Source organism: Dromiciops gliroides, chromosome 3 (genome assembly GCF_019393635.1).
Source record: "Dromiciops gliroides isolate mDroGli1 chromosome 3, mDroGli1.pri, whole genome shotgun sequence".
NCBI lineage: Eukaryota > Metazoa > Chordata > Mammalia > Microbiotheria > Microbiotheriidae > Dromiciops > Dromiciops gliroides.
In genome coordinates, this window is record NC_057863.1 from 322241789 (window position 1) to 322254985 (window position 13197).

Sequence of the window (13197 nt, forward strand, 5' to 3'; positions counted from 1 at the left end):
TGAGGCAGAAGTGTGGTTTCAGAAACATTCAGTCAAAGGATTAAGTATCTGGAGTATCTAATATCCTGCTCACAGGGATGAGAAGCTGATTAAATTAAGTTCCCATGGTATAGAGTGACCCACTTAAAATGTGGCCCCTGCTACTCAGTATGGGCTGGACTGTGATGTGCCTTAAGTGAGCTGCCCATATCATATTCGTACTTTGAGGGCCTATTTGGATATTGCTGCCTATGTGCTGATAGTAATTCTTGGATAGATTTCCCCAGTGGTTTAGCCCCCAGCCACCACCACTTCCACCTCTCTCTCCTTCCCATCCTGAGGCCCCCAACAAGCTAGGGCAGGTTTGCCCACTAACCCCTGCTCTATCACCACCCCTTTTCCCAGAATAGTGTTTGGGCTTTTGGTTGTTTTTTTAATTTTTTTAAACCAGAGCTGCCCCACCCACTCCACTTAACTCTACAGGAGACTGACTAAAGAGACAGAGGGTGGCATTATGAGGGGCTGGGCTGGCCCCACCAGCTCTGGGCTGAAGGTGACTGACTCTTGAACTCAGCACCTTCCAGGGCATCAGGTCTGTGCGGCATCACATAGCACCCAGGAACTGGAAAGGATCTGAGAGGTTATCTGGTTGTCTCTGTAGCTGAACTGTCTTGGCTCTCACATCCATTTGCCATACAGTTGCCCAGCTGATATTCCTAAAACTCAGACCTGAACACGGTATTCTCCTTCTCAAAAATCTTTAGTGCTTTTCTAGAGCTTCCATGACAAAATACAAATAGCTTCAGCCTGGAATTAAAAACTCTCCACCAGATGGTTTTCACCAAACTTTCTAATTCTATATTTTATATTACTTCCCTTCATACACTCTCCACTATCCAACTGGCCTCCCAACACTTTGCCATGTCAGGCACCTAAGTGAAACAGGAGATAAAACCCAGGGCCTGGATTCAGGAAGGCCTGAGTTCAAATCCGGCCTCAGACATTTGCTAGCTGTGTGACCCTGGGCAAGTCACTTAACCCTGTGTATCTCAGTTTCTTCATCTGTAAAATAAGCTGGAGAAGAGGGGCAGCTAGGTGGCACAGTGGATAGAGCACCAGCACTGGATTCAGGAGGACCTGGGTTCAAATCTGGCCTCAGACACTTAACACTTACTAGCTGTGTGACCCTGGGCAAGTCACTTAACCCCAATTGCCTCACCAAAAAAAAAAGCTGGAGAAGGAAATGATAAACCACTCTAGTATCTTTACCAAGAAAACCCCAACTGGGATTATAAAGAGTTGGACACAACTAAAATTACTGAAAAATCAACAATAACAACAAAATAGAGATGATAATAGCACCCACCTCAGAGGATTATCACATGGATCAAATAAAATAAGATATACAAAGGGTTTTATAATCTTCAAAGCCTATCTGTATGGTATTATCTGTCCCTGATGGAGACTTTAGGAGCTGGACATTCCCTATGGAAGATGTCCTAATGGGAAAATATTGCTGAATCAATTGTTCTTTAAAAATAAAACAAACAAAAAAATTCCCCCAAATCAAAAATAAAACAAAAAGCTCAGTGCCTTTTCCTCTTCCCTTCTAGTCCATTAAACATCACTGCTTCAAATGTTATTAAGAAGCAATCTTCCATTACAGCCCTTGTTTCTTAGTGTCTGGAGTCGGAGTTGCTAGAGATCTCAAAGGTAGGTGAAATTCACAGGCTGAGTTCAGGCTTGCAAGGAAAGGATTAATTAGGCAAAAAGGCAGTTGCCCACATAAGAGGGTGCCTACACCCCATTCCTGGCCTGGTATTTTGGTGTTCTCATTCAGACACACAATAGTCTCTTTAGTTCTAAGTGCCACTTTGAAAAAAAAGAAAAGAAAGTTAGAAAGAGTTCCAAGTGAGATGCCCAAGTACTATGTTTTACATAGGCCGATGATTAACAGCTTTCTGTTTTCACAGGTCTGGCAGTCCTAATGCGCTCAGAGTCCTCACAAAACTATAGAAAAATATCACTTCACCTCACATCTTAGCCCCATTGAAAAAAAAAATGACTAATTCAAAATGATTCTGGCCAGCAAAACAACAAAAATGTATTTCTTCAAAAAGTTTTTTTCTTTTCCAATTGCTAATGGAATACTGGAAGACGATGGACTGTTGAAATTGATTTGTTTTCAAATAGTTGCGGTCTTTGTGAAGTTGAAAAATATTTCTTTCTTTGAAACCATCATGTATTTCATTATGTTTGGATGGTCGAACCAAGTTGATCAATTTCGAAACCTTAAGAACTAGTTGGTTCTTCCACAATTAGAGGTCAGGGCATTCACCCTGTCTTGACTAACAGTTTAGAAGTTTTTCTTCTGTACTACACTGCCCTCATCTATAAAATGAAATCTTGAAGATGCCTTCTAGCTCTAATTCCATATGAATATCACCCCTTATACATCCAAGTCTGGGAAAGTCTAGAAACATCACACTACTACAATATTTTGATTTCTAATTCTTTGCAGAAGGGGTTAAAGATCTGAAATAAAGATAGGTATGTTATAAGGGCAGCTAAGTGACATAGCGGTTAGAGTGCTGTCTACAGTCAGGAAGACTCATTGTCCTGAGTTCTAATCTGACCTCAGACACTTACTAAGCTGTCAGGCCCTAGGCAAGTCACTTAATGCTGTTTGCCTCAGTTTACTCTTCTGTAAAATGAACTAGAGAAGGAACTGGCAAACCAATCCAGTATCTCTGCCAAGAAAACCCCAAATGGGTTCAAGAGGAGTCAGACACAACTGAAAAACAACTGAATGTTTTAAAGCTAACTTGATGTGTTCATAAAAATTGAATTAACGGGGGCAGCTAGGGGGCACAGTAGATAGAGAACCAGCCCTGGAGTCAGGAGGACCTGAGTTCAAATCGAGCCTCAGACACTTGACACTTACTAGCTGTGTGACCTTAGGCAAGTCACTTAACCCCAACCACCTCACTTTAAAAAAAAAAAGAAAAAAAATTGAATTATCTTTGTTTTGCATTACTTTCTCTTTTATTTCTTTCAAAATGTTTTATAATAACTTTTGCATTTGATATCCCTTATAATCACCTCCAGAGATACATTGGTGTTATCACCTCTAGGTTCCACATGGAAAGTCTCTATGGGGCAGGCTAAGTCTATCCCCCTCAGTCAAATTGAGTCAAATCATCTGTTTTCAGCCATCTTAAAAACCCATGTGGATTTAGGCAATTAGATCACCTGGGCTGTCAAGCTGTGAATGTGTACTCAGGAAGGGGAGAGGAAGAAACGTCACCAAGAGGTTACTAGGCTTTGGTAGAGCCCAAACAATGTGCATAAGCACAAATCACAAACACAGGGCCAGTGTGAGGCAGCTAAAATTATGATACTTTTTTTTTTTTGTGGGGCAATGAGGGTTAAGTGACTTGCCCAGGGTCACACAGCTAGTAAGTGTGAAGTGTCTGAGGCCGGATTTGAACTCAGGTACTCCTGAATCCAGAGCCATTGTTTTATCCACTGCGCCGCCTAGCTGCCCCTTTTATGATACTTTTTGAGCCATTCCCCACCCCGCTGAGATCCCTCTCCTTCCCTTCCTGGTATCATTGTCTCTGTCTTCATCTCCCCTGGAGCTAGGTTTCTAAGGTGATAATAATTCAACTGAGTGGTTCTCAGTATATAGGCCCTAGCCTTTTCTTTCTCCATATGTGTATATACATATTATATACACATATACATGTATGTAATATGTGCACACACATAATACATCAATATGTGGATCTGAAATAAGATCTATATGTAAATAGTTATCTATTACTATGCTAACTATATGTATGTGTGTATATACATATATTATATACTATAGAGTTCTATAGTGTCCTTGGGCAATCACTCAGACCCTTCTGGGTCTTAGTTTCCACGTCTGTATATCTCTAAAGTCCCTTCCAGCTCTAAAACCATGAACCTATGAACTAAGGCCCAGAGACATTAAAGATTTTGCTCAAGGTCACACCGATAGTAACTATGCCTATACATAGACATTATGTATATATACATACACATACATGCATGCACACATGCTTAGCCCAAAGCTGTGGTTTCATCATTGTATATGTATTGGGAGTAAGAAGGGAAACCTCATTCCTTATATGCTGAAAAAATACTATTTCTCTTACATATCTAACTATTTTTCAAATGTATATGGATACCCTGGTGATTGATAAAATATAAATTCATAGAATCATCGATTTAGAGCTGAAAAGGAACTTGGAAATCATTTAGCCCATCTTATAGAAGAGGGAATTGAGGCCTAGAGATGCCCAGAGTCATATTGATAAGTGTGTAATAGAGTCAAGATTTGAACCCATCTCCTTTGATTCTATTGTGCTGTCCACCTTATCAGCCTGTATCCTTTAGGGGGATATGAGAGATTCTTGCAATGACTAGGAACTACCAGGGCAACTAGATGGTACAATGGATAGAGTGCCAGATATGGAGTCAGGAAGACCTGAGTTCAAATGTGGTCTCAGATACTTACTAGCTGTGTGACCTTGGGCAAGTCACTTCACCCTCCCTGCCTCAGTTTCCTTATCTGTAACATGAGCTGGAGAAAGTTGAAATGGTGGCAGTGGTTTGATATTCCTGGCACATAGCCTCCTGTCTCTCCCTCTGGGTGTACCTCACATAGTAAGTACTCCTCAAATAATCATCATAGCATTTATAGAGCATTTAAAGGTCTGCTAAACACTTTACAAATATGATCTCATTTTATTCTCACAACAACCCTTGGTGCTATTATTCCCATTTCACACATGAGGAAACTGAAGTAGATGGGGTTTAAGTGACTTCCCCAGGGTGGCATAACAGTGTATGAGGGTGGATTTGAACTCACATTTTCCTCACTCCAGGTCCAAAGCTCTATCCACTATAACTTAGCTACCTGTCACAATTGTTCTGGCACTTAGTACACACTTGATAAATGGTATTGACTGACTTGACTGACTTCACATGTTACTCTCATTCAGCAAAACTGATCTCTCCTCTTACCCCCTCTATTGACATCCACAAAGACTTTCTAGGCTCTCTGAAGGGTAATGAGCCTCTCAATACTATACCTTTTTTACTCAAGATTAGGGTAACTTTAGCTTCTTTGTTTTTGTTTTCATTGTTCAGTCATTTTCAGTCATGTCCAACGCTTTGTGACCCCATTTGGGGTTTTTGTGGCAGAAATACTGGAGTGATTTGCCATTTGCTTCTCCAGATCATTTTACAAATGAGGAAACTGAGGCAAACAGGATTAAATGACACAGTTATTAAAAGTCTGAGGCCAGATTTGAACTCTGGAAGATGAGTCTTTCTGACTCCAAGCCTGGTAAGCTCTACCTACTGAATTACCTAACTGTTCTTTGTTGTTAGACTTTCCCTAAGCATAACTTCTCCTCGGAACACAATGAGATAAGGTAGGATCGGATAAAGTAGAGGTGACTGTTTCTGTCACTGTAATGAATTCTGTCCCTTGGGGTTTGGAGAACATGATGATTTCTTCCACCCTCAAAAAAAGAGACTTTTTATATGAAGGAGAATCAAAATAAACCTCAGGGTAAAGCAAATAAGCAAGCCAACCACCTCCAAGCCTTGAAAGACAGCTTGGGCATTTTAATCTCTCTTGCCCACTCCCCAACTTGCTTATGCCTCTCCATGGAAGCATCCCATTGCTTAAAAAAAAACTTTACAGGATGTGTGAGAAACTTCTTCTTTCTTAAATGGCTGACTGAGCAAATTTAACTGAGCCTGTTACCCACTGAGTTTCTTATCAAAGCTCTGAGGTCCAGTTTTCTTTGAGTTTTTGCTTTCATCTGGAATCTCTCGCCCCCCTGCCCTCCCTGCTGCCTTCAGCAGCACAATATCAAACAGCTGGAGTCTAGGCAGCCCCAGATTTGGCAGTTTCTCAGTGTAACATGTGAAGGGGGGGGGAGGAGAGAGGTAGGGATTTTCACGTAGGACCAGATGGAGCTGAGCTGACTTCAGGATATCCCGTAGCCTGGATGAGCAGGGCCTCTATGTTCAAAGTCAACTTACCACGCGGGGATCCTTCTTTTCTTCTATCTGGAACACACCAGATCAATCTAGTTGGATGGCCCCCAAATTATTCTGAAGTTAAGATTTTTTTAAAAAATCTCTATATCCCAGATTCATCTCTGATTCAAAGTCATGCTTATCTAAGAGCAATTTGGTAATCTCTAGTCAATAAGTTAGAGATCTGAGGTCAATTCCTCTTTGATAGATATTCCCATCAATTATAACCTTTGGTCAATACTTACACTAGAAGAGTATATGAGGGTGGATCTGAAATCACATCTTCTCACTCCAGGTCCAAAGCTCTATTCGCTGTAACTTATCTGCCTGTCACAATTGTTCCTGGCACTTAGTAAACACTTAAGAAATGGGATGGACTGATTTGACTGATCACACATTACTCTGGTCCAGCAAAACTGGTCTCTTCTCTTTGCCCCCTCTACTGACATTTACAATGTCTTTCTGGCCTATGTGAAGCCAACCCCAGTCAGTCCTACTTGAAAAAGTAGGTGACATTGGGCCTAAGTCTACAATTGTATAGTTAGCAATTTAGTATTTTATTATGGACTCACTTGCATTCCCTGCTAATGGTTTCATGGATATTAGTCTCATTTGTTCTTTTATTCATTCAGCAGGTTCACCATAATCATCTTCATAAGGCATAATTCTGATTGGATCACTTCCACTCAAACTCTTTCAAAGGCTACTCCTTAAAACTATGATAAATTCCACAAAGCCTGAGATTGGCGTTCAAGGATCTCCATCAATTGGCTCCAATTTACCTTCCCAAATTTATCTCCCATACACCCTGTCATGTACCCCACCATTCTAAATGTACCTAACTTAAGTCTAGATACTATATATCTATACCAAAGAGGAAGTAGTGCAGTTAATCTGAACTATTCTCTATTACCTAAATAGGTACCTTACTGTCCTATTTCTATACCTTTACTCACTATTCTGTCTTTATTGAATGCCTCCCCCAATATCCCCACAGTTCTTTCTGTTGAAGTTTTATTCACCCTTCAAAGTCTAGCTCCAATGCTACCTTTTCTACCTTTCATCAATCTCTCTTTCATTTGAATTCTCATGGCCCTTGGTTTGTACCTCTCAATCACCTTTCATATTCTACCTTGTATTATAGTTACATTTATACTTGTTCCTATTAGAATGACCCCTGCTTGAAGTTAGAAACTATTTCTTCTTATCAAAGGAGATATCAGACATGAAGCCCTTTCTAAAGCTTAAAGCACTATGAACATGCTGTTTTCTTCTTAGAATAAGACATTAGTAGGTGCCGAATAAATATTTGTGTATTTGCTATTTTACTGAATGCCTCCTATCAACAAGGGACTTCTTCATTCCCATCCCATCATTTACTACAGGATTGACCATATCATAACAGATTTTAATAAATACTTATTTATTAATTGATACAACACTGTACAGAATAATTATGTTACAGCTAACATCCCCTACAGTCATTCTGGACTCCCTAACATATCCATGGCTTTCTCACTTCTATCCTTTAATCTCCTTCTCAAAAACTTTCAGTAGTCCCTATTAACAACTGAAAAAAATTTAAACTCCTTAGCCTGACATTCAAGGTTATAACCTACACTGATAATATAAACCATTGTCTGCAGGAAGAAAGAAAAATTAGCCAACTAATTGAATTTTAGTTCATGCTTTTTTTTTTTTTGCAGGACAATGAGGGTTAAGTGACTTACCCAGGGTCACACAGCTAGCAAGTATCAAATGTCTGAGGCTGGATTTGAACTCAGGTCCTCCTGAATCCAGGGCAGGTGCACCACCTAGCTGGCAAAGATATTTGGAGTAGTTTGTCATTTCTTTCTCCAGCTCATTTTACAGATTAGAAACTGAGGCAAATAGAGTTAAGTGACTTACCCAGGGTTACACAGCTAGTAAGTGTCTAAGGCTGGATTTGAACTCAGGAAAATTAGTCTTCCTCATTCTAAGCCTAGTGCTCTATCCATTGTGCCACCTAGCCCCTCCGCCCACAAAAACAAAACCCCCAAACCACTATTCGTTATATGGGATGACTCTGGGAAGGGGAGGGATACATGGGAAAACTATGATGATATAAGAAACAAACAATCTCAATATTAAGACCTAGCTTCCAAGAATAACGAGGTGGTCATCTCACTGTACTCTGCCCTTTCAGAGCTCATCTGGAGTGCTCTGTTTCATTCTGAATGCTACACTTTAAGAAGGTTATAAGTTAAAGAATTATAAGTAAAAGAATGTCCAAAGAAGGACAACCATGATGGTGAAAGACCACGAATCCATTTCACATGAGGATTGATTGAAGGAACTGGAGATGTTTAGTCTGGAAAAGTAAAGACTCGGGTGGGACTTGATAGCCATCTTTAAGTATCTAAAGGATTTCATGTGGATGAGAGAGACTGGCTTATTCTGTTTAGTATTAGTAGGCAGAATCAGGAGCATTAGATGGAAGTTGCGAAGAAGATGATTTAGGCTTGATTGTCCAGGAAAGTTCTATTGATAATTAGCACTATCCAGAAGAGGAAGGAGATACCTTGAGATGCGATTGGATCCTACTTCCTTGGAGATCAATAAACAGAGAGTGGATGACCACTTGCCTAGGATGGTATAGTGGTCATTCCTTTCAGATGTTTAAGAGTAGATGGCTGCTGAGGCCTCTTCCAACTCTCAAATTCTGTGATTCTTTGATGCTAGGATGTGTTGAGGCTAAGAGCTAAGCCTTTCCTACTCTTGGGATGTGGACTTATAGTCTTAATGGCAGTGTATCTAAACTCTTCTGGAAGCACTGTGTCAAGCAAACAGTATGAACTTAATACATAATAATAAATTGTTGACTTGACTTATTGAGACGTAGAATGAGAAGATCTGGGTTGGAGTTCCACCTTGGCTGCCACTTGCTATCTGTGTATCTATAGTGGCTAGAGCACTGAGCCTGAAGTCAGGAAGACCTGAGTTCAAATCCACCTTATTAGTTGTGTGGCTTTGAGGGCAGTACTTAACTTCTGTCTGACTCAGTTTCCTCATTTGTAAAAAGGGCTAATAATAATATTACCTACCTTTCAGGGTTGTTGAAAGGGTCAAATGAGATAATATTTGCAAATTCATTAGCACAATGCAAGGCACCTAATAAATGCATGTTTTCTTCCTTTATAAAACAAGAGGGTTGGATTAAATGAGGGATCTTAATCTAGGGATTGGGAACTTTTAAAAAATATATTTTAGGGGCAGCTAGGTGGCACAGTGGATAGAGCACCAGCATTGGAGTCAGGAGGAACTGAGTTCAAATCCGGCCTCAGACACTTAACACTTACTAGCTGTGTGACCCTGGGCAAGTCACTTAACCCCAATTGCCTCATCAAAATATATACGTGTGTGTGTGAGTGTAGATATATGTGTGTGTATATGTATGTATATGTATATAAGCATATATATACATGTGTGCATATGTGTGTGTGTATATATATGTATATATATATAAAAGCATATTTCCAGATAATTGGTTTTCTTTTGTAATCTTGTGCATTTTACTGTATGCATTTAAAAACACTCTTCTGAAAAGGAGCATATGGACCCCGAGGTCCATGTCACAAGAAAAGATTAAGAACCCCTGGACTAAGATGATCTTTAGGGGCCCTGCCAACAGTAACATTCTGTGGTTCTACAAAGATGTTTTCATAAAAGTCCCTTGCAGTCGAAATACGGATATATACAGGAGTATGATTGGGAAACATCTTTTTATATCACTCACTGGGCTCCTGCTATATCTCTCAGCCCTCTTCTTTTCAATTTCTACCCATTTCCTGATGCCCTGTTGAAGTCCTGACCAGATTAATCCCTGGGAAATGTAGCTTTTCCAAAATGGAAAAAAGGAGAAGAGGAAAATCAGCTCTATAATTTTCAGGATGCTCACATCTTCCATCCGGAGGGGTCCCTTCCTTCATGAAAATACCCTAGGCATTGGACAGAAGCAACATGCCAGAGAGACCATGCAACCACTCTCAAGGAGAACCTCAGCAGAAGCGGGTGAACACAGCCCAGAGGCTTCTCTCAACTTGGCTTGAGCAGCCAAGGAGTCGTTTCAGAACTCTGATGGCAAATGAAGGGAGAATTCAGACAAGCACAGTGCAGCCACCCCCAGGCAAAAGAGGGAGAGTTCAGGGTTGTAATGTTGTAACAACACTGTTGTAGTAATAATAATAATAACAATAATCCTACTAATAATAGCAATAATAAAAACAATAAACATCTATTGAAGCACCAGCAGTGCCCTTGGTGATGCTACAGATGCTCATCTAGGGAGATGGTCCCTGCCAAGTGAATTTTACAATCTAAACAAGACAGGAAAGGCAGTTCTGGGAACAGAGATCGGGGGATGCTTGGGGTAGGGAGGAAATAGGGAGATGGGTCATTCTCCCTGAGGTGAATGCATTGGCAGAGTATTTTGCCTTCTGTCCTTTTGGGTCTCCCTGGATCTTAGCCCAGAGCTCTGTGTCAGAAAGCACGTTAGGCTTTCAAAGGGAAATCTGAGAAAATCTGGTCGATAGGAAAGGAGCAAGAAGAGGATTGGAGAGAAAGTTAAAAGGGAAGAAGGCAGCGAAAGGGGAGTAAGCTTATGTTGTTCCCATCTGCAGAGTTTATCTGATGTCACAAAAATACTAAGGAGAGTAGTATTCACTGGCTTGATAAGAAGGCAATATAAGAAAGTCTCTCTGAGTACCCAGTATGCCCATTTTACTTTGTTTTAAGGCATTTAAAATAATCTTTCTTTTTATGATTGCACATATATAACATATCAAATTGTTTACCATTTTAGGAAGAGGGAAGGAGAGGGAGGAAGAAAAATTTGGGACGCAAAATCTTATAAAAATGAATGCTAAAATTGTCTTTACATATAATTGGAGGAAAATAAAATATTATCAATAAACAAAAAATTGTTTTTCATACCACTCATTTCCCAACATACCCTATACCAGTGGTGATAAACTCAAATAGAAACTCATCCTTGCCCTCTGCAGATTAATTTAGAAAAGCATAAATTATCTATGTTGTTATATTTATTTTAAAAATATTTCCCAATTATATTTTAATCTGGTTCTGTTCATATTTGGGAGTTTCTGCCTCCAGGAAGAGAGTTTGATGCCTCTGTTAGACCTCCCCATAGAACCCTCACTTGTAACAAAGTAAAGCAGTTAAACAAAATCAACCACTCTCTGCCTCTGTGTGTGTGTGTGTGTGTGTGTGTGTGTGTGTGTGTGTGTGTGTGTGTGTGTAAAACATACAGCATCCATACACCCCCACCTCTGTCATCTACCACCCAAATTAGTCATTGGGTTAATTTTACTTTAGCTGAATTTTAGTGGTCTTTTAAAAAATTTGTATGATTTTAGTCATTGTGAATATAGTTCTCTTCATTCAGTTTTCTTCACTCTGCATCGGTTCATATGAATCTTCCCACATTTCTCTGAATTTCTCATGTTAGTCATTCCTTATGGCACAAGACCATTTCATTATATTTCTATGCCATAGTTCATTCACCTGTTCCCCATTTAATGGACACTCTTTTATTTCTAGCTTTTTGCTACCACAGAATTAGCTGCTTTGAATAATTAGGTATGTTACATAAGACTTTTCTTTCTGTCTTTGACCTTCTTCTGGTATATGTGCAGTAGCTGGATGTCTGTTATTTTATCACTTGATATAATAGTGGTATTAATGGTGGAATTAACCAAAAAATTATGGACCCTATTTTGTCCTCCCTGAAAATGTGTTTTTCTGGCCAAGCAATGAAGGACAGAATAGTTCCCATCACCTGTCTGGAGGTCACAATGATGCCAGAGCTTAGATAAATGTAAAGGTCCTAGATTTTGCAAGATAACCCCTGACCCACCCTCACAACTTGCCTCTTAGATATTTTCAAGCTGCTAAAATCCGGATTTAAAAATCAGACTGATTCATTTTCTACTTTAACAACCTCCCTCCCTTTCTTCACTCTTCCTCTCCCCCATTCAGGACAGAACCTTTGCAAAACCTGAAGTTTTAGAATCCTTTCTCTTATTTTCAAAAGTAATACAAGAATAAAAAGTTTTAAGTTTTTTTGGACAGGACAGTTTTACAAATTATATGTTCAATTTATATATATATTTATATGTATATATGTAAAAGCAAGCTTTAGATAATAAACATTATCTGTGTATGTATGTATACATACACATATGCATATACTTACATATATGCATGTGTCTATGTATGTATATGTTATATATGTGTGCATGTCCATATATGTATGTATAATTTGTAAAGAACTTTACTTATGTTGCTTCCATTTTAGGAACAGACACAGGGTGGCCGTACTTCATTCTGGCTGTGCTTTTCATCTAGGCCTCATCCACCAATCCCATCCCTATTCCCCAGCATAGGTAGAGTCTCTCCTCTTTCCCCTTTTCAGCTCCTTTTCATGTGTTGTTCCCCCATTAGGATGTAAGCCCTTTAAGGGCAGAGACTATGTTTCTTTTTGCCTGTATGTGTATCCCCAAGGCTTAGCACAGTGTTGGGAATATAGTATGAATGCTTGTTGCTTGTCTGCCTACCCATCTGATTTCATTGTACATTCACGGGCTCATGTACTCTCCTGTTCTACAATCTTTATGGAAATGTTTGTCTTAGTGTTTAAGTTTAGAATAAAAATAATCCTTCACCAAAAATATTGGTTAAATACAAATTTTAATTATTTTCTGATAACTATTTGTTGAAACCCAAGTTAGGATCAGAGGCTGGAATGGACCTTAAAAATCACTGAGTCCAACTTCTCCCCATTCATATATCCCATCTATGACATCCCCAACAATTGGGCATCCAATCTCTGTCTGAAGACCTCCAGGGACATGAGACCTATGTCCCACCTGCCAGGGCATGACCCATTCTATATCTAATTGTTAGGAAGTTTTCTTTACCTTGAACCAAAATTTGCCTCTTTGTAAACATCCATCCACCAATTTGTCCTAGTTCTGAGTTGTTGAGCTGCATTTTCTTTAATTTTTCTCCAAATTTTCCTGCTTACATATGATTGGAGAAATTAGATGGGGAAGAAAAGTGGCCAGATGGCTCAGT